This window comes from Camelus bactrianus, chromosome 3, assembly GCF_048773025.1.
Source record: "Camelus bactrianus isolate YW-2024 breed Bactrian camel chromosome 3, ASM4877302v1, whole genome shotgun sequence".
Classification (NCBI taxonomy): Eukaryota; Metazoa; Chordata; class Mammalia; order Artiodactyla; family Camelidae; genus Camelus; species Camelus bactrianus.
In genome coordinates, this window is record NC_133541.1 from 151768726 (window position 1) to 151792691 (window position 23966).

Below are 23966 nucleotides of genomic sequence, written 5' to 3' on the forward strand. Positions count from 1 at the left end.
ACTACTTCTAGGTGTAAATATGCCTTGTATGGTGGATGAAAGTTTGGTAATCCACATGCTCACACTCATTAAAGAATGTTTGTCCAATTCGTGATGCATGTGATGTGTTCGGAATACGGAATGTCATAGTGAAGGAAACAATGTACGTTACATATCTATTGGGTAGAAATCGCTTGAAGAGAATTTTTCTGTGAAATGTGCCTCATTTTGAAAACTGCCATTAAGAGAAACCTGTGAAATCTGAGAAAATGCTTCTAAGTGTCAATATGCCTTGAATGGTGAATGAAAGTCCAGTAATCCACATGTTAATAATAGTGTAATAATTATTTTTTAAACCGTGATTCATGTAACGCTTTTGGAAAACGGAATTTCACGGTAATGAAACTATGTAAATTACAATTCTATTGAGTAGAACACGCTTGAAGACAATTTTTCTGCGAAATGTGCCTCATTTTCAAAACTGCCATTAGGAGAACACTGTGAAATCTGAGAAAATGCTTCTAAGTGTCAATATGCCTTGAATGGTGAATGAAAGTCCAGTAATCCACATGTTAATAAGAGTGTAGTAATTATTTTGTAAACCGTGATTCAAGTAGTGCTTTTGGAAAATGGAATTTCACGGTAATGAAACTATATAAATTACAATTCTATTGAGTAGAACGAGCTAGAAGAGAATTTTTCTGTGAAAATTGCATGGTTATCGAATCTGAAGTTTGGAAAAAGGTGCAAAAGGAGAGTAAATATTTGTAGGTGTAAATGTGCCTTTATGTTGCAGGAAAGTTCGGTAATCCACATTTTCACAACATATTAAAGAATCTTTTTCTAATCCGTGGTGCATGTACAGTGTTCAGAACGTGGAATTTCACGGTGATTGAAACAATGTAAATTACTTCTCTATTGGGTAGAACTCGCTCCGAGAGTGTTTTTCTGCGAAAACTTCGTCATTTTTGAAACTGGCGTTTGGAAAACGCTGCAAAATCTGAGAAAATACTTCTAAGAATCAATATTCAATGTATTGTGATGAAAGTTCTGTAATCCACATGCTAACAAATTTGTAGTGAATATTTGTCGAATCCTTTATGCATGTAGCATGTTCGGGACACGGAATTTCACGGGCAGGGAATTTATGTAAATTACATTTCCCTTGGTTAGAAATCACTCCAAGAGTTTTTTCCTGAGAAATAGGCCAGATTTTTGAAACTGACGTTAGGAAAACACTGCGAAAACAGATTACTAGATTCTCGGTGTAAATCTGCCTTGTATGGTGGATGAAAGTTCGGTAATCCTTATGCTAACATCTCTGTAGTGAATATTTGTCGAATCCGTGATGCATGTAGCTTTTTCGGAACACGGAATTTCACGATGACGGGTTCTATGTAAATTGCATGTCTATTGGGTAGAACTCGCTCCAAGAGGATTTTCCTGTGGAAACTGCATGATTTTAGAGACTGACATTAGAAGAAAACTACTAAATCAGAATAAAATTTCTATGTATAAATATGCACTGTAAGGTGGATGAAAGTTCGTTACTACACATGTTCACAACTCATTAAAGAATGTTTGTTGAATCCGTGGGGCATGTAACGTGTTCAGAACACGGAATGTCACGGTGATTGAAACTAGGTAAGTTACATATCTTTTGGGTAGAACTGGCTCCAAGAGCATTTTTCTGCCAAATCTGCCTCATTTTCAAACCTGGCATTAAAACTAACCTGTGAAATCTAAGAAAATTATTCAAAGTGTCAGTAAGCCTTGTATGGTGGATGAAAGTGCTGTAATCCACTTGCTAACAACTCTGTAGTGAATATTTGTCGCATCCGAGATGCCTGTAGCGTGTTCGGAACACGGAATTTCACGGTGAGCGAATCCATGTAAATTACAGGTCTATTGGTTAGAACACGCTCCAAGAGGTTTCTGCCGTGAAATCTGCCTCATTTTCAAACCTGGCATTTCGAAAACTCTGTGAAATCAGAGAAAAAGCTTCTAAGCTTCAATATGCCTACTACTGTGATGAAAGTCCTGTAATCCACATGCAAACAACAATGTAGTGTATTTTTGTCGAAAATTCACTGCATGTAGCGTGTTCGAAACACGTAATTTCACAGCGGGAGACTCTATGTAATTTACATATCTATTGGGTAGAACACGCTCCGTTTTTCCTTTGAAAACTGCCTGATTTTCGAAACTGCTATTAGGAAAAAGCTGCGAACTCAAAGTTAATGTTTCTAGGTGTAAATATGCCTTGTATGGTGGATGAAAGTTCTGTAATACACATGTACACAACTCATTAAAAATGTTTGTCAAATCCGGGATGTATGTAGCGTGTTCGGAACACGGACTGTCACGGTGAGGGAAACTATGTAAATTACAAATCTCTTGGTTAGAACACGCTCCAGGAGCATTTTACTGAAAAATCTGCCTCAGTTTAGAAACTGGGGTTTTGAAAATGCTGCAAAATCTGAGTAAATGCTTTAAGGTGACAATATGTCTTCAATGGGTTATTAAAGATGTGTAATTCACATGCTAAGAACTCAGCAGTGAATATTTGTTGAATCCGTGGTGCATGTACCGTTTTCGGAACACGGAATGTTACGGTGACGGTATCTATGAAAATGAGATGTCTATTGGATAGAACATGCACCAAGAGAATTTTTCTGCGAAAACTGCCTGATTTTGGTAACTGACGTTAGGAAAACCTGCGAAATCTAAGTAAATGTTTCTAGGTGTAAATATGCCTTGTATTGTGGTTGAAAAATCGGTAATCCACATGCTCACGCTCATTAAATAATGTTTGTCGAAGCCGTGATGAATGTAACGTTTTCGGAACACGGAAAGTCTCGGTGAGTGAAACTCTGAAAATAACAATTCTACTGGATAGAACTCGCTTGAATTGAATGTTTCTGCGACTATTTCATGATTTTCGAACCTGGATGTTAGGAAAAACCTGCGAAATCAGAATAACTACTTCTAGGTGTAAATATGCCTTGTATGGTGGATGAAAGTTTGGTAATCCACATGCTCACACTCATTAAAGAATGTTTGTCCAATTCGTGATGCATGTGATGTGTTCGGAATACGGAATGTCATAGTGAAGGAAACAATGTACGTTAGATATCTATTGGGTAGAAATCGCTTGAAGAGAATTTTTCTGTGAAATGTGCCTCATTTTGAAAACTGCCATTAAGAGAACCCTGTGAAATCTGAGAAAATGCTTCTAAGTGTCAATATGCCTTGAATGGTGAATTAAAGTCCAGTAATCCACATGTTAATAATAGTGTAGTAATTATTTTTTAAACCGTGATTCATGTAACGCTTTTGGAAAACGGAATTTCACGGTAATGAAACTATGTAAATTACAATTCTATTGAGTAGAACACGCTTGAAGACAATTTTTCTGCGAAATGTGCCTCATTTTCAAAACTGCCATTAGGAGAACACTGTGAAATCTGAGAAAATGCTTCTAAGTGTCAATATGCCTTGAATGGTGAATGAAAGTCCGGTAATCCACATGTTAATAAGAGTGTAGTAATTATTTTGTAAACCGTGATTCAAGTAGTGCTTTTGGAAAATGGAATTTCACGGTAATGTAACTATGTAAATTACAATTCAATTGAGTAGATCGAGCTAGAAGAGAATTTTTCTGTGAAAATTGCATGGTTATCGAATCTGAAGTTTGGAAAAAGGTGCAAAAGGAGATTAAATATTTGTAGGTGTAAATGTGCCTTTATGTTGCAAGAAAGTTCGGTAATCCACATTTTCACAACATATTAAAGAATCTTTTTCTAATCCGTGGTGCATGTACAGTGTTCAGAACGTGGAATTTCACGGTGATTGAAACAATGTAAATTACTTCTCTATTGGGTAGAACTCGCTCCGAGAGTGTTTTTCTGCGAAAACTTCGTCATTTTTGAAACTGGCGTTTGGAAAACGCTGCAAAATCTGAGAAAATACTTCTAAGAATCAACATTCAATGTATTGTGATGAAAGTTCTGTAATCCACATGCTAACAAATTTGTAGTGAATATTTGTCGAATCCTTTATGCATGTAGCATGTTCGGGACACGGAATTTCACGGGCAGGGAATTTATGTAAATTACATTTCCCTTGGTTAGAAATCACTCCAAGAGTTTTTTCCTGAGAAATAGGCCAGATTTTTGAAACTGACGTTAGGAAAACACTGCGAAAACAGATTACTAGATTCTCGGTGTAAATCTGCCTTGTATGGTGGATGAAAGTTCGGTAATCCTTATGCTAACATCTCTGTAGTGAATATTTGTCGAATCCGTGATGCATGTAGCTTTTTCGTAACACGGAATTTCACGATGATGGGTTCTATGTAAATTGCATGTCTATTGGGTAGAACTCGCTCCAAGAGGATTTTCCTGTGGAAACTGCATGATTTTAGAGACTGACATTAGGAGAAAACTACTAAATCAGAATAAAATTTCTATGTATAAATATGCACTGTAAGGTGGATGAAAGTTCGTTACTACACATGTTCACAACTCATTAAAGAATGTTTGTTGAATCCGTGGGGCATGTAACGTGTTCAGAACACGGAATGTCACGGTGATTGAAACTAGGTAAGTTACATATCTTTTGGGTAGAACTGGCTCCAAGAGCATTTTTCTGCCAAATCTGCCTCATTTTCAAACCTGGCATTAAAACTAACCTGTGAAATCTGAGAAAATTCTTCAAAGTGTCAGTAAGCCTTGTATGGTGGATGAAAGTGCTGTAATCCACTTGCTAACAACTCTGTAGTGAATATTTGTCGCATCCGAGATGCCTGTAGCGTGTTCGGAACACGGAATTTCACAGTGAGCGAATCCATGTAAATTACAGGTCTATTGGTTAGGACACGCTCCAAGAGGTTTCTGCCGTGAAATCTGCCTCATTTTCAAAACTGGCATTTCGAAAGCTCTGTGAAATCAGAGAAAAAGCTTCTAAGCATCAATATGCCTACTACTGTGATGAAAGTCCTGTAATCCACATGCAAACAACAATGTAGTGTATTTTTGTCGAAAATTCTCTGCATGTAGCGTGTTCGAAACACGTAATTTCACAGCGGGAGACTCTATGTAATTTACATATCTATTGGGTAGAACACGCTCCGTTTTTTCCTTTGAAAACTGCCTGATTTTCGAAACTGCTATTAGGAAAAAGCTGCGAACTCAGAGTTAATGTTTCTAGGTGTAAATATGCCTTGTATGGTGGATGAAAGTTCTGTAATACACATGTACACAACTCATTAAAAATGTTTGTCAAATCCGTGATGTATGTAGCGTGTTCGGAGCACGGACTGTCACGGTGAGGGAAACTATGTAAATTACAAATCTCTTGGTTAGAACACGCTCCAGGAGCATTTTACTGAAAAATCTGCCTCAGTTTGGAAACTGGTGTTTTGAAAATGCTGCAAAATCTGAGTAAATGCTTTAAGGTGACAATATGTCTTCAATGGGTTATTAAAGATGTGTAATTCACATGCTAAGAACTCAGCAGTGAATATTTGTTGAATCCGTGGTGCATGTACCGTTTTCGGAACACGGAATTTTACGGTGACGGTATCTATGAAAATGAGATGTCTATTGGATAGAACATGCACCAAGAGAATTTTTCTGCGAAAACTGCCTGATTTTGGTAACTGACGTTAGGAAAACCTGCGAAATCTAAGTAAATGTTTCTAGGTGTAAATATGCCTTGTATTGTGGTTGAAAAATCGGTAATCCACATGCTCACGCTCATTAAATAATGTTTGTCGAAGCTGTGATGAATGTCACGTTTTCGGAACACGGAATGTCTCGGTGAGTGAAACTCTGAAAATAACAATTCTACTGGATAGAACTCGCTTGAATTGAATGTTTCTGCGACAATTTCATGATTTTCGTACCTGGATGATAGGAAAAACCGGCGAAATCAGAATAACTACTTCTAGGTGTAAATATGCCTTGTATGGTGGATGAAAGTTCGGTAATCCACATGCTCACACTCATTAAAGAATGTTTGTCCAATTCGTGATGCATGTGATGTGTTCGGAATACGGAATGTCATAGTGAAGGAAACAATGTACGTTACATATCTATTGGGTAGAAATCGCTTGAAGAGAATTTTTCTGTGAAATGTGCCTCATTTTGAAAACTGCCATTAAGAGAACCCTGTGAAATCTGAGAAAATGCTTCTAAGTGTCAATATGCCTTGAATGGTGAATGAAAGTCCAGTAATCCACATGTTAATAATAGTGTAGTAATTATTTTTTAAACCGTGATTCATGTAACGCTTTTGGAAAACGGAATTTCACGGTAATGAAACTATGTAAATTACAATTCTATTGAGTAGAACACGCTTGAAGACAATTTTTCTGCGAAATGTGCCTCATTTTCAAAACTGCCATTAGGAGAACACTGTGAAATCTGAGAAAATGCTTCTAAGTGTCAATATGCCTTCAATGGTGAATGAAAGTCCGGTAATCCACATGTTAATAAGAGTGTAGTAATTATTTTGTAAACCGTGATTCAAGTAGTGCTTTTGGAAAATGGAATTTCACGGAAATGAAACTATGTAAATTACAATTCTATTGAGTAGAACGAGCTAGAAGAGAATTTTTCTGTGAAAATTGCATGGTTATCAAATCTGAAGTTTGGAAAAAGGTGCAAAAGGAGAGTAAATATTTGTAGGTGTAAATGTGCCTTTATGTTGCAGGAAAGTTCGGTAATCCACATTTTCACAACATATTAAAGAATCTTTTTCTAATCCGTGGTGCATGTACAGTGTTCAGAACGTGGAATTTCACGGTGATTGAAACAATGTAAATTACTTCTCTATTGGGTAGAACTCGCTCCGAGAGTGTTTTTCTGCGAAAACTTCGTCATTTTTGAAACTGGCGTTTGGAAAACGCTGCAAAATCTGAGAAAATACTTCTAAGAATCAATATTCAATGTATTGTGATGAAAGTTCTGTAATCCACATGCTAACAAATTTGTAGTGAATATTTGTCGAATCCTTTATGCATGTAGCATGTTCGGAACACGGAATTTCACGGGCAGGGAATTTATGTAAATTACATTTCCCTTGGTTAGAAATCACTCCAAGAGTTTTTCCTGAGAAATAGGCCAGATTTTTGAAACTGAAGTTAGGAAAACACTGCGAAAACAGATTACTAGATTCTCGGTGTAAATCTGCCTTGTATGGTGGATGAAAGTTCGGTAATCCTTATGCTAACATCTCTGTAGTGAATATTTGTCGAATCCGTGATGCATGTAGCTTTTTCGGAACACGGAATTTCACGATGACGGGTTCTATGTAAATTGCATGTCTATTGGGTAGAACTCGCTCCAAGAGGATTTTCCTGTGGAAACTGCATGATTTTAGAGACTGACATTAGGAGAAAACTACTAAATCAGAATAAAATTTCTATGTATAAATATGCACTGTAAGGTGGATGAAAGTTCGTTAATACACATGTTCACAACTCATTAAAGAATGTTTGTTGAATCCGTGGGGCATGTAACGTGTTCAGAACACGGAATGTCACGGTGATTGAAACTAGGTAAGTTACATATCTTTTGGGTAGAACTGGCTCCAAGAGCATTTTTCTGCCAAATCTGCCTCATTTTCAAACCTGGCATTAAAACTAACCTGTGAAATCTGAGAAAATTCTTCAAAGTGTCAGTAAGCCTTGTATGGTGGATGAAAGTGCTGTAATCCACTTGCTAACAACTCTGTAGTGAATATTTGTCGCATCCGAGATGCCTGTAGCGTGTTCGGAACACGGAATTTCACGGTGAGCGAATCCATGTAAATTACAGGTCTATTGGTTAGAACACGCTCCAAGAGGTTTCTGCCATGAAATCTGCCTCATTTTCAAAACTGGCATTTCGAAAGCCCTGTGAAATCTGAGAAAAAGCTTCTAAGCATCAATATGCCTACTACTGTGATGAAAGTCCTGTAATCCACATGCAAACAACAATGTAGTGTATTTTTGTCGAAAATTCTCTGCATGTAGCGTGTTTGAAACACGTAATTTCACAGCGGGAGACTCTATGTAATTTACATATCTATTGGGTAGAACACGCTCCGTTTTTTCCTTTGAAAACTGCCTGATTTTCGAAACTGCTATTAGGAAAAAGCTGCGAACTCAGAGTTAATGTTTCTAGGTGTAAATATGCCTTGTATGGTGGATGAAAGTTCTGTAATACACATGTACACAACTCATTAAAAATGTTTGTCAAATCCGTGATGTATGTAGCGTGTTCGGAACACGGACTGTCACGGTGAGGGAAACTATGTAAATTACAAATCTCTTGGTTAGAACACGCTCCAGGAGCATTTTACTGAAAAATCTGCCTCAGTTTGGAAACTGGTGTTTTGAAAATGCTGCAAAATCTGAGTAAATGCTTTAAGGTAACAATATGTCTTCAATGGGTTATTAAAGATGTGTAATTCACATGCTAAGGACTCAGAAGTGAATATTTGTTGAATCCGTGGTGCATGTACCGTTTTCGGAACACGGAATGTTACGGTGACGGTATCTATGAAAATGAGATGTCTATTGGATAGAACATGCACCAAGAGAATTTTTCTGTGAAAACTGCCTGATTTTGGTAACTGACGTTAGGAAAACCTGCGAAATCTAAGTAAATGTTTCTAGGTGTAAATATGCCTTGTATTGTGGTTGAAAAATCGGTAATCCACATGCTCACGCTCATTAAATAATGTTTGTCGAAGCCGTGATGAATGTAACGTTTTCGGAACACGGAATGTCTCGGTGAGTGAAACTCTGAAAATAACAATTCTACTGGATAGAACTCGCTTGAATTCAATGTTTCTGCGACAATTTCATGATTTTCGAACCTGGATGTTAGGAAAAACCTGCGAAATCAGAATAACTACTTCTAGGTGTAAATATGCCTTGTATGGTGGATGAAAGTTCGGTAATCCACATGCTCACACTCATTAAAGAATGTTTGTCCAATTCGTGATGCATGTGATGTGTTCGGAATACGGAATGTCATAGTGAAGGAAACAATGTACGTTACATATCTATTGGGTAGAAATCGCTTGAAGAGAATTTTTCTGTGAAATGTGCCTCATTTTGAAAACTGCCATTAAGAGAACCCTGTGAAATCTGAGAAAATGCTTCTAAGTGTCAATATGCCTTGAATGGTGAATGAAAGTCCAGTAATCCACATGTTAATAATAGTGTAGTAATTATTTTTTAAACCGTGATTCATGTAACGCTTTTGGAAAACGGAATTTCACGGTAATGAAACTATGTAAATTACAATTCTATTGAGTAGAACACGCTTGAAGACAATTTTTCTGCGAAATGTGCCTCATTTTCAAAACTGCCATTAGGAGAACACTGTGAAATCTGAGAAAATGCTTCTAAGTGTCAATATGCCTTGAATGGTGAATGAAAGTCCGGTAATCCACATGTTAATAAGAGTGTAGTAATTATTTTGTAAACCGTGATTCAAGTAGTGCTTTTGGAAAATGGAATTTCACGGTAATGAAACTATGTAAATTACAATTCTATTGAGTAGAACGAGCTAGAAGAGAATTTTTCTGTGAAAATTGCATGGTTATCGAATCTGAAGTTTGGAAAAAGGTGCAAAAGGAGAGTAAATATTTGTAGGTGTAAATGTGCCTTTATGTTGCAGGAAAGTTCGGTAATCCACATTTTCACAACATATTAAAGAATCTTTTTCTAATCCGTGGTGCATGTACAGTGTTCAGAACGTGGAATTTCACGGTGATTGAAACAATGTAAATTACTTCTCTATTGGGTAGAACTCGCTCCGAGAGTGTTTTTCTGCGAAAACTTCGTCATTTTTGAAACTGGCGTTTGGAAAACGCTGCAAAATCTGAGAAAATACTTCTAAGAATCAATATTCAATGTATTGTGATGAAAGTTCTGTAATCCACATGCTAACAAATTTGTAGTGAATATTTGTCGAATCCTTTATGCATGTAGCATGTTCGGAACACGGAATTTCACGGGCAGGGAATTTATGTAAATTACATTTCCCTTGGTTAGAAATCACTCCAAGAGTTTTTTCCTGAGAAATAGGCCAGATTTTTGAAACTGACGTTAGGAAAACACTGCGAAAACAGATTACTAGATTCTCGGTGTAAATCTGCCTTGTATGGTGGATGAAAGTTCGGTAATCCTTATGCTAACATCTCTGTAGTGAATATTTGTCGAATCCGTGATGCATGTAGCTTTTTCGGAACACGGAATTTCACGATGACGGGTTCTATGTAAATTGCATGTCTATTGGGTAGAACTCGCTCCAAGAGGATTTTCCTGTGGAAACTGCATGATTTTAGAGACTGACATTAGGAGAAAACTACTAAATCAGAATAAAATTTCTATGTATAAATATGCACTGTAAGGTGGATGAAAGTTCGTTAATACACATGTTCACAACTCATTAAAGAATGTTTGTTGAATCCGTGGGGCATGTAACGTGTTCAGAACACGGAATGTCACGGTGATTGAAACTAGGTAAGTTACATATCTTTTGGGTAGAACTGGCTCCAAGAGCATTTTTCTGCCAAATCTGCCTCATTTTCAAACCTGGCATTAAAACTAACCTGTGAAATCTGAGAAAATTCTTCAAAGTGTCAGTAAGCCTTGTATGGTGGATGAAAGTGCTGTAATCCACTTGCTAACAACTCTGTAGTGAATATTTGTCGCATCCGAGATGCCTGTAGCGTGTTCGGAACACGGAATTTCACGGTGAGCGAATCCATGTAAATTACAGGTCTATTGGTTAGAACACGCTCCAAGAGGTTTCTGCCGTGAAATCTGCCTCATTTTCAAAACTGGCATTTCGAAAGCTCTGTGAAATCAGAGAAAAAGCTTCTAAGCATCAATATGCCTACTACTGTGATGAAAGTCCTGTAATCCACATGCAAACAACAATGTAGTGTATTTTTGTCGAAAATTCTCTGCATGTAGCGTGTTCGAAACACGTAATTTCACAGCGGGAGACTCTATGTAATTTACATATCTATTGGGTAGAACACGCTCCGTTTTTTCCTTTGAAAACTGCCTGATTTTCGAAACTGCTATTAGGAAAAAGCTGCGAACTCAGAGTTAATGTTTCTAGGTGTAAATATGCCTTGTATGGTGGATGAAAGTTCTGTAATACACATGTACACAACTCATTAAAAATGTTTGTCAAATCCGTGATGTATGTAGCGTGTTCGGAACACGGACTGTCACGGTGAGGGAAACTATGTAAATTACAAATCTCTTGGTTAGAACACGCTCCAGGAGCATTTTACTGAAAAATCTGCCTCAGTTTGGAAACTGGTGTTTTGAAAATGCTGCAAAATCTGAGTAAATGCTTTAAGGTGACAATATGTCTTCAATGGGTTATTAAAGAATTGTAATTCACATGCTAAGAACTCAGAAGTGAATATTTGTTGAATCCGTGGTGCATGTACCGTTTTCGGAACACGGAATGTTACGGTGACGGTATCTATGAAAATGAGATGTCTATTGGATAGAACATGCACCAAGAGAATTTTTCTGTGAAAACTGCCTGATTTTGGTAACTGACGTTAGGAAAACCTGCGAAATCTAAGTAAATGTTTCTAGGTGTAAATATGCCTTGTATTGTGGTTGAAAAATCGGTAATCCACATGCTCACGCTCATTAAATAATGTTTGTCGAAGCCGTGATGAATGTAACGTTTTCGGAACACGGAATGTCTCGGTGAGTGAAACTCTGAAAATAACAATTCTACTGGATAGAACTCGCTTGAATTGAATGTTTCTGTGACAATTTCATGATTTTCAAACCTGGATGTTAGGAAAAACCTGCGAAATCAGAATAACTACTTCTAGGTGTAAATATGCCTTGTATGGTGGATGAAAGTTCGGTAATCCACATGCTCACACTCATTAAAGAATGTTTGTCCAATTCGTGATGCATGTGATGTGTTCGGAATACGGAATGTCATAGTGAAGGAAACAATGTACGTTACATATCTATTGGGTAGAAATCGCTTGAAGAGAATTTTTCTGTGAAATGTGCCTCATTTTGAAAACTGCCATTAAGAGAACCCTGTGAAATCTGAGAAAATGCTTCTAAGTGTCAATATGCCTTGAATGGTGAATGAAAGTCCAGTAATCCACATGTTAATAATAGTGTAGTAATTATTTTTTAAACCGTGATTCATGTAACGCTTTTGGAAAACGGAATTTCACGGTAATGAAACTATGTAAATTACAATTCTATTGAGTAGAACACGCTTGAAGACAATTTTTCTGCGAAATGTGCCTCATTTTCAAAACTGCCATTAGGAGAACACTGTGAAATCTGAGAAAATGCTTCTAAGTGTCAATATGCCTTGAATGGTGAATGAAAGTCCGGTAATCCACATGTTAATAAGAGTGTAGTAATTATTTTGTAAACCGTGATTCAAGTAGTGCTTTTGGAAAATGGAATTTCACGGTAATGAAACTATGTAAATTACAATTCTATTGAGTAGAACGAGCTAGAAGAGAATTTTTCTGTGAAAATTGCATGGTTATCGAATCTGAAGTTTGGAAAAAGGTGCAAAAGGAGAGTAAATATTTGTAGGTGTAAATGTGCCTTTATGTTGCAGGAAAGTTCGGTAATCCACATTTTCACAACATATTAAAGAATCTTTTTCTAATCCGTGGTGCATGTACAGTGTTCAGAACGTGGAATTTCACGGTGATTGAAACAATGTAAATTACTTCTCTATTGGGTAGAACTCGCTCCGAGAGTGTTTTTCTGCGAAAACTTCGTCATTTTTGAAACTGGCGTTTGGAAAACGCTGCAAAATCTGAGAAAATACTTCTAAGAATCAATATTCAATGTATTGTGATGAAAGTTCTGTAATCCACATGCTAACAAATTTGTAGTGAATATTTGTCGAATCCTTTATGCATGTAGCATGTTCGGAACACGGAATTTCACGGGCAGGGAATTTATGTAAATTACATTTCCCTTGGTTAGAAATCACTCCAAGAGTTTTTTCCTGAGAAATAGGCCAGATTTTTGAAACTGACGTTAGGAAAACACTGCGAAAACAGATTACTAGATTCTCGGTGTAAATCTGCCTTGTATGGTGGATGAAAGTTCGGTAATCCTTATGCTAACATCTCTGTAGTGAATATTTGTCGAATCCGTGATGCATGTAGCTTTTTCGGAACACGGAATTTCACGATGACGGGTTCTATGTAAATTGCATGTCTATTGGGTAGAACTCGCTCCAAGAGGATTTTCCTGTGGAAACTGCATGATTTTAGAGACTGACATTAGGAGAAAACTACTAAATCAGAATAAAATTTCTATGTATAAATATGCACTGTAAGGTGGATGAAAGTTCGTTAATACACATGTTCACAACTCATTAAAGAATGTTTGTTGAATCCGTGGGGCATGTAACGTGTTCAGAACACGGAATGTCACGGTGATTGAAACTAGGTAAGTTACATATCTTTTGGGTAGAACTGGCTCCAAGAGCATTTTTCTGCCAAATCTGCCTCATTTTCAAACCTGGCATTAAAACTAACCTGTGAAATCTGAGAAAATTCTTCAAAGTGTCAGTAAGCCTTGTATGGTGGATGAAAGTGCTGTAATCCACTTGCTAACAACTCTGTAGTGAATATTTGTCGCATCCGAGATGCCTGTAGCGTGTTCGGAACACGGAATTTCACGGTGAGCGAATCCATGTAAATTACAGGTCTATTGGTTAGAACACGCTCCAAGAGGTTTCTGCCGTGAAATCTGCCTCATTTTCAAAACTGGCATTTCGAAAGCTCTGTGAAATCAGAGAAAAAGCTTCTAAGCATCAATATGCCTACTACTGTGATGAAAGTCCTGTAATCCACATGCAAACAACAATGTAGTGTATTTTTGTCGAAAATTCTCTGCATGTAGCGTGTTCGAAACACGTAATTTCACAGCGGGAGACTCTATGTAATTTACATATCTATTGGGTAGAACACGCTCCGTTTTTTCCTTTGAAAACTGCCTGATTTTCGAAACTGCTATTAGGAAAAAGCTGCGAACTCAGAGTTAATGTTTCTAGGTGTAAATATGCCTTGTATGGTGGATGAAAGTTCTGTAATACACATGTACACAACTCATTAAAAATGTTTGTCAAATCCGTGATGTATGTAGCGTGTTCGGAACACGGACTGTCACGGTGAGGGAAACTATGTAAATTACAAATCTCTTGGTTAGAACACGCTCCAGGAGCATTTTACTGAAAAATCTGCCTCAGTTTGGAAACTGGTGTTTTGAAAATGCTGCAAAATCTGAGTAAATGCTTTAAGGTGACAATATGTCTTCAATGGGTTATTAAAGATGTGTAATTCACATGCTAAGAACTCAGAAGTGAATATTTGTTGAATCCGTGGTGCATGTACCGTTTTCGGAACACGGAATGTTACGGTGACGGTATCTATGAAAATGAGATGTCTATTGGTTAGAACATGCACCAAGAGAATTTTTCTGCGAAAACTGCCTGATTTTGGTAACTGACGTTAGGAAAACCTGCGAAATCTAAGTAAATGTTTCTAGGTGTAAATATGCCTTGTATTGTGGTTGAAAAATCGGTAATCCACATGCTCACGCTCATTAAATAATGTTTGTCGAAGCCGTGATGAATGTAACGTTTTCGGAACACGGAATGTCTCGGTGAGTGAAACTCTGAAAATAACAATTCTACTGGATAGAACTCGCTTGAATTCAATGTTTCTGTGACAATTTCATGATTTTCGAACCTGGATGTTAGGAAAAACCTGCGAAATCAGAATAACTACTTCTAGGTGTAAATATGCCTTGTATGGTGGATGAAAGTTCGGTAATCCACATGCTCACACTCATTAAAGAATGTTTGTCCAATTCGTGATGCATGTGATGTGTTCGGAATACGGAATGTCATAGTGAAGGAAACAATGTACGTTACATATCTATTGGGTAGAAATCGCTTGAAGAGAATTTTTCTGTGAAATGTGCCTCATTTTGAAAACTGCCATTAAGAGAACCCTGTGAAATCTGAGAAAATGCTTCTAAGTGTCAATATGCCTTGAATGGTGAATGAAAGTCCAGTAATCCACATGTTAATAATAGTGTAGTAATTATTTTTTAAACCGTGATTCATGTAACGCTTTTGGAAAACGGAATTTCACGGTAATGAAACTATGTAAATTACAATTCTATTGAGTAGAACACGCTTGAAGACAATTTTTCTGCGAAATGTGCCTCATTTTCAAAACTGCCATTAGGAGAACACTGTGAAATCTGAGAAAATGCTTCTAAGTGTCAATATGCCTTGAATGGTGAATGAAAGTCCGGTAATCCACATGTTAATAAGAGTGTAGTAATTATTTTGTAAACCGTGATTCAAGTAGTGCTTTTGGAAAATGGAATTTCACGGTAATGAAACTATGTAAATTACAATTCTATTGAGTAGAACGAGCTAGAAGAGAATTTTTCTGTGAAAATTGCATGGTTATCGAATCTGAAGTTTGGAAAAAGGTGCAAAAGGAGAGTAAATATTTGTAGGTGTAAATGTGCCTTTATGTTGCAGGAAAGTTCGGTAATCCACATTTTCACAACATATTAAAGAATCTTTTTCTAATCCGTGGTGCATGTACAGTGTTCAGAACGTGGAATTTCACGGTGATTGAAACAATGTAAATTACTTCTCTATTGGGTAGAACTCGCTCCGAGAGTGTTTTTCTGCGAAAACTTCGTCATTTTTGAAACTGGCGTTTGGAAAACGCTGCAAAATCTGAGAAAATACTTCTAAGAATCAATATTCAATGTATTGTGATGAAAGTTCTGTAATCCACATGCTAACAAATTTGTAGTGAATATTTGTCGAATCCTTTATGCATGTAGCATGTTCGGAACACGGAATTTCACGGGCAGGGAATTTATGTAAATTACATTTCCCTTGGTTAGAAATCACTCCAAGAGTTTTTTCCTGAGAAATAGGCCAGATTTTTGAAACTGACGTTAGGAAAACACTGCGAAAACAGATTACTAGATTCTCGGTGTAAATCTGCCTTGTATGGTGGATGAAAGTTCGGTAATCCTTATGCTAACATCTCTGTAGTGAATATTTGTCGAATCCGTGATGCATGTAGCTTTTTCGGAACACGGAATTTCACGATGACGGGTTCTATGTAAATTGCATGTCTATTGGGTAGAACTCGCTCCAAGAGGATTTTCCTGTGGAAACTGCATGATTTTAGAAACTGACATTAGGAGAAAACTACTAAATCAGAATAAAATTTCTATGTATAAATATGCACTGTAAGGTGGATGAAAGTTCGTTAATACACATGTTCACAACTCATTAAAGAATGTTTGTTGAATCCGTGGGGCATGTAACGTGTTCAGAACACGGAATGTCACGGTGATTGAAACTAGGTAAGTTACATATCTTTTGGGTAGAACTGGCTCCAAGAGCATTTTTCTGCCAAATCTGCCTCATTTTCAAACCTGGCATTAAAACTAACCTGTGAAATCTGAGAAAATTCTTCAAAGTGTCAGTAAGCCTTGTATGGTGGATGAAAGTGCTGTAATCCACTTGCTAACAACTCTGTAGTGAATATTTGTCGCATCCGAGATGCCTGTAGCGTGTTCGGAACACGGAATTTCACGGTGAGCGAATCCATGTAAATTACAGGTCTATTGGTTAGAACACGCTCCAAGAGGTTTCTGCCATGAAATCTGCCTCATTTTCAAAACTGGCATTTCGAAAGCTCTGTGAAATCAGAGAAAAAGCTTCTAAGCATCAATATGCCTACTACTGTGATGAAAGTCCTGTAATCCACATGCAAACAACAATGTAGTGTATTTTTGTCGAAAATTCTCTGCATGTAGCGTGTTTGAAACACGTAATTTCACAGCGGGAGACTCTATGTAATTTACATATCTATTGGGTAGAACACGCTCCGTTTTTTCCTTTGAAAACTGCCTGATTTTCGAAACTGCTATTAGGAAAAAGCTGCGAACTCAGAGTTAATGTTTCTAGGTGTAAATATGCCTTGTATGGTGGATGAAAGTTCTGTAATACACATGTACACAACTCATTAAAAATGTTTGTCAAATCCGTGATGTATGTAGCGTGTTCGGAACACGGACTGTCACGGTGAGGGAAACTATGTAAATTACAAATCTCTTGGTTAGAACACGCTCCAGGAGCATTTTACTGAAAAATCTGCCTCAGTTTGGAAACTGGTGTTTTGAAAATGCTGCAAAATCTGAGTAAATGCTTTAAGGTGACAATATGTCTTCAATGGGTTATTAAAGATGTGTAATTCACATGCTAAGGACTCAGAAGTGAATATTTGTTGAATCCGTGGTGCATGTACCGTTTTCAGAACACGGAATGTTACGGTGACGGTATCTATGAAAATGAGATGTCTATTGGATAGAACATGCACCAAGAGAATTTTTCTGTGAAAACTGCCTGATTTTGGTAACTGACGTTAGGAAAACCTGCGAAATCTAAGTAAATGTTTCTAGGTGTAAATATGCCTTGTATTGTGGTTGAAAAATCGGTAATCCACATGCTCACGCTCATTAAATAATGTTTGTCGAAGCCGTGATGAATGTAACGTTTTCGGAACACGGAATGTCTCGGTGAGTGAAACTCTGAAAATAACAATTCTACTGGATAGAACTCGCTTGAATTGAATGTTTCTGCGACAATTTCATGATTTTCGAACCTGGATGTTAGGAAAAACCTGCGAAATCAGAATAACTACTTCTAGGTGTAAATATGCCTTGTATGGTGGATGAAAGTTCGGTAATCCACATGCTCACACTCATTAAAGAATGTTTGTCCAATTCGTGATGCATGTGATGTGTTCGGAATACGGAATGTCATAGTGAAGGAAACAATGTACGTTACATATCTATTGGGTAGAAATCGCTTGAAGAGAATTTTTCTGTGAAATGTGCCTCATTTTGAAAACTGCCATTAAGAGAACCCTGTGAAATCTGAGAAAATGCTTCTAAGTGTCAATATGCCTTGAATGGTGAATGAAAGTCCAGTAATCCACATGTTAATAATAGTGTAGTAATTATTTTTTAAACCGTGATTCATGTAACGCTTTTGGAAAACGGAATTTCACGGTAATGAAACTATGTAAATTACAATTCTATTGAGTAGAACACGCTTGAAGACAATTTTTCTGCGAAATGTGCCTCATTTTCAAAACTGCCATTAGGAGAACCCTGTGAAATCTGAGAAAATGCTTCTAAGTGTCAATATGCCTTGAATGGTGAATGAAAGTCCGGTAATCCACATGTTAATAAGAGTGTAGTAATTATTTTGTAAACCGTGATTCAAGTAGTGCTTTTGGAAAATGGAATTTCACGGTAATGAAACTATGTAAATTACAATTCTATTGAGTAGAACGAGCTAGAAGAGAATTTTTCTGTGAAAATTGCATGGTTATCGAATCTGAAGTTTGGAAAAAGGTGCAAAAGGAGAGTAAATATTTGTAGGTGTAAATGTGACTTTATGTTGCAGGAAAGTTCGGTAATCCACATTTTCACAACATATTAAAGAATCTTTTTCTAATCCGTGGTGCATGTACAGTGTTCAGAACGTGGAATTTCACGGTGATTGAAACAATGTAAATTACTTCTCTATTGGGTAGAACTCGCTCCGAGAGTGTTTTTCTGCGAAAACTTCGTCATTTTTGAAACTGGCGTTTGGAAAACGCTGCAAAATCTGAGAAAATACTTCTAAGAATCAATATTCAATGTATTGTGATGAAAGTTCTGTAATCCACATGCTAACAAATTTGTAGTGAATATTTGTCGAATCCTTTATGCATGTAGCATGTTCGGAACACGGAATTTCACGGGCAGGGAATTTATGTAAATTACATTTCCCTTGGTTAGAAATCACTCCAAGAGTTTTTTCCTGAGAAATAGGCCAGATTTTTGAAACTGACGTTAGGAAAACACTGCGAAAACAGATTACTAGATTCTCGGTGTAAATCTGCCTTGTATGGTGGATGAAAGTTCGGTAATCCTTATGCTAACATCTCTGTAGTGAATATTTGTCGAATCCGTGATGCATGTAGCTTTTTCGGAACACGGAATTTCACGATGACGGGTTCTATGTAAATTGCATGTCTATTGGGTAGAACTCGCTCCAAGAGGATTTTCCTGTGGAAACTGCATGATTTTAGAGACTGACATTAGGAGAAAACTACTAAATCAGAATAAAATTTCTATGTATAAATATGCACTGTAAGGTGGATGAAAGTTCGTTAATACACATGTTCACAACTCATTAAAGAATGTTTGTTGAATCCGTGGGGCATGTAACGTGTTCAGAACACGGAATGTCACGGTGATTGAAACTAGGTAAGTTACATATCTTTTGGGTAGAACTGGCTCCAAGAGCATTTTTCTGCCAAATCTGCCTCATTTTCAAACCTGGCATTAAAACTAACCTGTGAAATCTGAGAAAATTCTTCAAAGTGTCAGTAAGCCTTGTATGGTGGATGAAAGTGCTGTAATCCACTTGCTAACAACTCTGTAGTGAATATTTGTCGCATCCGAGATGCCTGTAGCGTGTTCGGAACACGGAATTTCACGGTGAGCGAATCCATGTAAATTACAGGTCTATTGGTTAGAACACGCTCCAAGAGGTTTCTGCCATGAAATCTGCCTCATTTTCAAAACTGGCATTTCGAAAGCTCTGTGAAATCAGAGAAAAAGCTTCTAAGCATCAATATGCCTACTACTGTGATGAAAGTCCTGTAATCCACATGCAAACAACAATGTAGTGTATTTTTGTCGAAAATTCTCTGCATGTAGCGTGTTCGAAACACGTAATTTCACAGCGGGAGACTCTATGTAATTTACATATCTATTGGGTAGAACACGCTCCGTTTTTTCCTTTGAAAACTGCCTGATTTTCGAAACTGCTATTAGGAAAAAGCTGCGAACTCAGAGTTAATGTTTCTAGGTGTAAATATGCCTTGTATGGTGGATGAAAGTTCTGTAATACACATGTACACAACTCATTAAAAATGTTTGTCAAATCCGTGATGTATGTAGCGTGTTCGGAACACGGACTGTCACGGTGAGGGAAACTATGTAAATTACAAATCTCTTGGTTAGAACATGCTCCAGGAGCATTTTACTGAAAAATCTGCCTCAGTTTGGAAACTGGTGTTTTGAAAATGCTGCAAAATCTGAGTAAATGCTTTAAGGTGACAATATGTCTTCAATGGGTTATTAAAGATGTGTAATTCACATGCTAAGAACTCAGAAGTGAATATTTGTTGAATCCGTGGTGCATGTACCGTTTTCGGAACACGGAATGTTACGGTGATGGTATCTATGAAAATGAGATGTCTATTGGATAGAACATGCACCAAGAGAATTTTTCTGCGAAAACTGCCTGATTTTGGTAACTGACGTTAGGAAAACCTGCGAAATCTAAGTAAATGGTTCTAGGTGTAAATATGCCTTGTATTGTGGTTGAAAAATCGGTAATCCACATGCTCACGCTCATTAAATAATGTTTGTCGAAGCCGTGATGAATGTAACGTTTTCGGAACACGGAATGTCTCGGTGAGTGAAACTCTGAAAATAACAATTCTACTGGATAGAACTCGCTTGAATTGAATGTTTCTGCGACAATTTCATGATTTTCGAACCTGGATGTTAGGAAAAACCTGCGAAATCAGAATAACTACTTCTAGGTGTAAATATGCCTTGTATGGTGGATGAAAGTTCGGTAATCCACATGCTCACACTCATTAAAGAATGTTTGTCCAATTCGTGATGCATGTGATGTGTTCGGAATACGGAATGTCATAGTGAAGGAAACAATGTACGTTACATATCTATTGGGTAGAAATCGCTTGAAGAGAATTTTTCTGTGAAATGTGCCTCATTTTGAAAACTGCCATTAAGAGAACCCTGTGAAATCTGAGAAAATGCTTCTAAGTGTCAATATGCCTTGAATGGTGAATGAAAGTCCAGTAATCCACATGTTAATAATAGTGTAGTAATTATTTTTTAAACCGTGATTCATGTAACGCTTTTGGAAAACGGAATTTCATGGTAATGAAACTATGTAAATTACAATTCTATTGAGTAGAACACGCTTGAAGACAATTTTTCTGCGAAATGTGCCTCATTTTCAAAACTGCCATTAGGAGAACACTGTGAAATCTGAGAAAATGCTTCTAAGTGTCAATATGCCTTCAATGGTGAATGAAAGTCCGGTAATCCACATGTTAATAAGAGTGTAGTAATTATTTTGTAAACCGTGATTCAAGTAGTGCTTTTGGAAAATGGAATTTCACGGTAATGAAACTATGTAAATTACAATTCTATTGAGTAGAACGAGCTAGAAGAGAATTTTTCTGTGAAAATTGCATGGTTATCGAATCTGAAGTTTGGAAAAAGGTGCAAAAGGAGAGTAAATATTTGTAGTTGTAAATGTGCCTTTATGTTGCAGGAAAGTTCGGTAATCCACATTTTCACAGCATATTAAAGAATCTTTTTCTAATCCGTGGTGCATGTACAGTGTTCAGAACGTGGAATTTCACGGTGATTGAAACAATGTAAATTACTTCTCTATTGGGTAGAACTCGCTCCGAGAGTGTTTTTCTGCGAAAACTTCGTCATTTTTGAAACTGGCGTTTGGAAAACGCTGCAAAATCTGAGAAAATACTTCTAAGAATCAATATTCAATGTATTGTGATGAAAGTTCTGTAATCCACATGCTAACAAATTTGTAGTGAATATTTGTCGAATCCTTTATGCATGTAGCATGTTCGGAACACGGAATTTCACGGGCAGGGAATTTATGTAAATTACATTTCCCTTGGTTAGAAATCACTCCAAGAGTTTTTTCCTGAGAAATAGGCCAGATTTTTGAAACTGACGTTAGGAAAACACTGCGAAAACAGATTACTAGATTCTCGGTGTAAATCTGCCTTGTATGGTGGATGAAAGTTCGGTAATCCTTATGCTAACATCTCTGTAGTGAATATTTGTCGAATCCGTGATGCATGTAGCTTTTTCGGAACACGGAATTTCACGATGACGGGTTCTATGTAAATTGCATGTCTATTGGGTAGAACTCGCTCCAAGAGGATTTTCCTGTGGAAACTGCATGATTTTAGAGACTGACATTAGGAGAAAACTACTAAATCAGAATAAAATTTCTATGTATAAATATGCACTGTAAGGTGGATGAAAGTTCGTTAATACACATGTTCACAACTCATTAAAGAATGTTTGTTGAATCCGTGGTGCATGTAACGTGTTCAGAACACGGAATGTCACGGTGATTGAAACTAGGTAAGTTACATATCTTTTGGGTAGAACTGGCTCCAAGAGCATTTTTCTGCCAAATCTGCCTCATTTTCAAACCTGGCATTAAAACTAACCTGTGAAATCTGAGAAAATTCTTCAAAGTGTCAGTAAGCCTTGTATGGTGGATGAAAGTGCTGTAATCCACTTGCTAACAACTCTGTAGTGAATATTTGTCGCATCCCAGATGCCTGTAGCGTGTTCGGAACACGGAATTTCACGGTGAGCGAATCCATGTAAATTACAGGTCTATTGGTTAGAACACGCTCCAAGAGGTTTCTGCCGTGAAATCTGCCTCATTTTCAAAACTGGCATTTCGAAAGCTCTGTGAAATCAGAGAAAAAGCTTCTAAGCATCAATATGCCTACTACTGTGATGAAAGTCCTGTAATCCACATGCAAACAACAATGTAGTGTATTTTTGTCGAAAATTCTCTGCATGTAGCGTGTTCGAAACACGTAATTTCACAGCGGGAGACTCTATGTAATTTACATATCTATTGGGTAGAACACGCTCCGTTTTTTCCTTTGAAAACTGCCTGATTTTCGAAACTGCTATTAGGAAAAAGCTGCGAACTCAGAGTTAATGTTTCTAGGTGTAAATATGCCTTGTATGGTGGATGAAAGTTCTGTAATACACATGTACACAACTCATTAAAAATGTTTGTCAAATCCGTGATGTATGTAGCGTGTTCGGAACACGGACTGTCACGGTGAGGGAAACTATGTAAATTACAAATCTCTTGGTTAGAACACGCTCCAGGAGCATTTTACTGAAAAATCTGCCTCAGTTTGGAAACTGGGGTTTTGAAAATGCTGCAAAATCTGAGTAAATGCTTTAAGGTGACAATATGTCTTCAATGGGTTATTAAAGATGTGTAATTCACATGCTAAGAACTCAGAAGTGAATATTTGTTGAATCCGTGGTGCATGTACTGTTTTCAGAACACGGAATGTTACGGTGACGGTATCTATGAAAATGAGATGTCTATTGGATAGAACATGCACCAAGAGAATTTTTCTGCGAAAACTGCCTGTTTTTGGTAACTGACGTTAGGAAAACCTGCGAAATCTAAGTAAATGGTTCTAGGTGTAAATATGCCTTGTATTGTGGTTGAAAAATCGGTAATCCACATGCTCACACTCATTAAATAATGTTTGTCGAAGCCGTGATGAATGTAACGTTTTCGGAACACGGAATGTCTCGGTGAGTGAAACTCTGAAAATAACAATTCTACTGGATAGAACTCGCTTGAATTGAATGTTTCTGCGACAATTTCATGATTTTCGAACCTGGATGTTAGGAAAAACCTGCGAAATCAGAATAACTACTTCTAGGTGTAAATATGCCTTGTATGGTGGATGAAAGTTCGGTAATCCACATGCTCACACTCATTAAAGAATGTTTGTCCAATTCATGATGCATGTGATGTGTTCGGAATACGGAATGTCATAGTGAAGGAAACAATGTACGTTACATATCTATTGGGTAGAAATCGCTTGAAGAGAATTTTTCTGTGAAATGTGCCTCATTTAGAAAACTGCCATTAAGAGAAACCTGTGAAATCTGAGAAAATGCTTCTAAGTGTCAATATGCCTTGAATGGT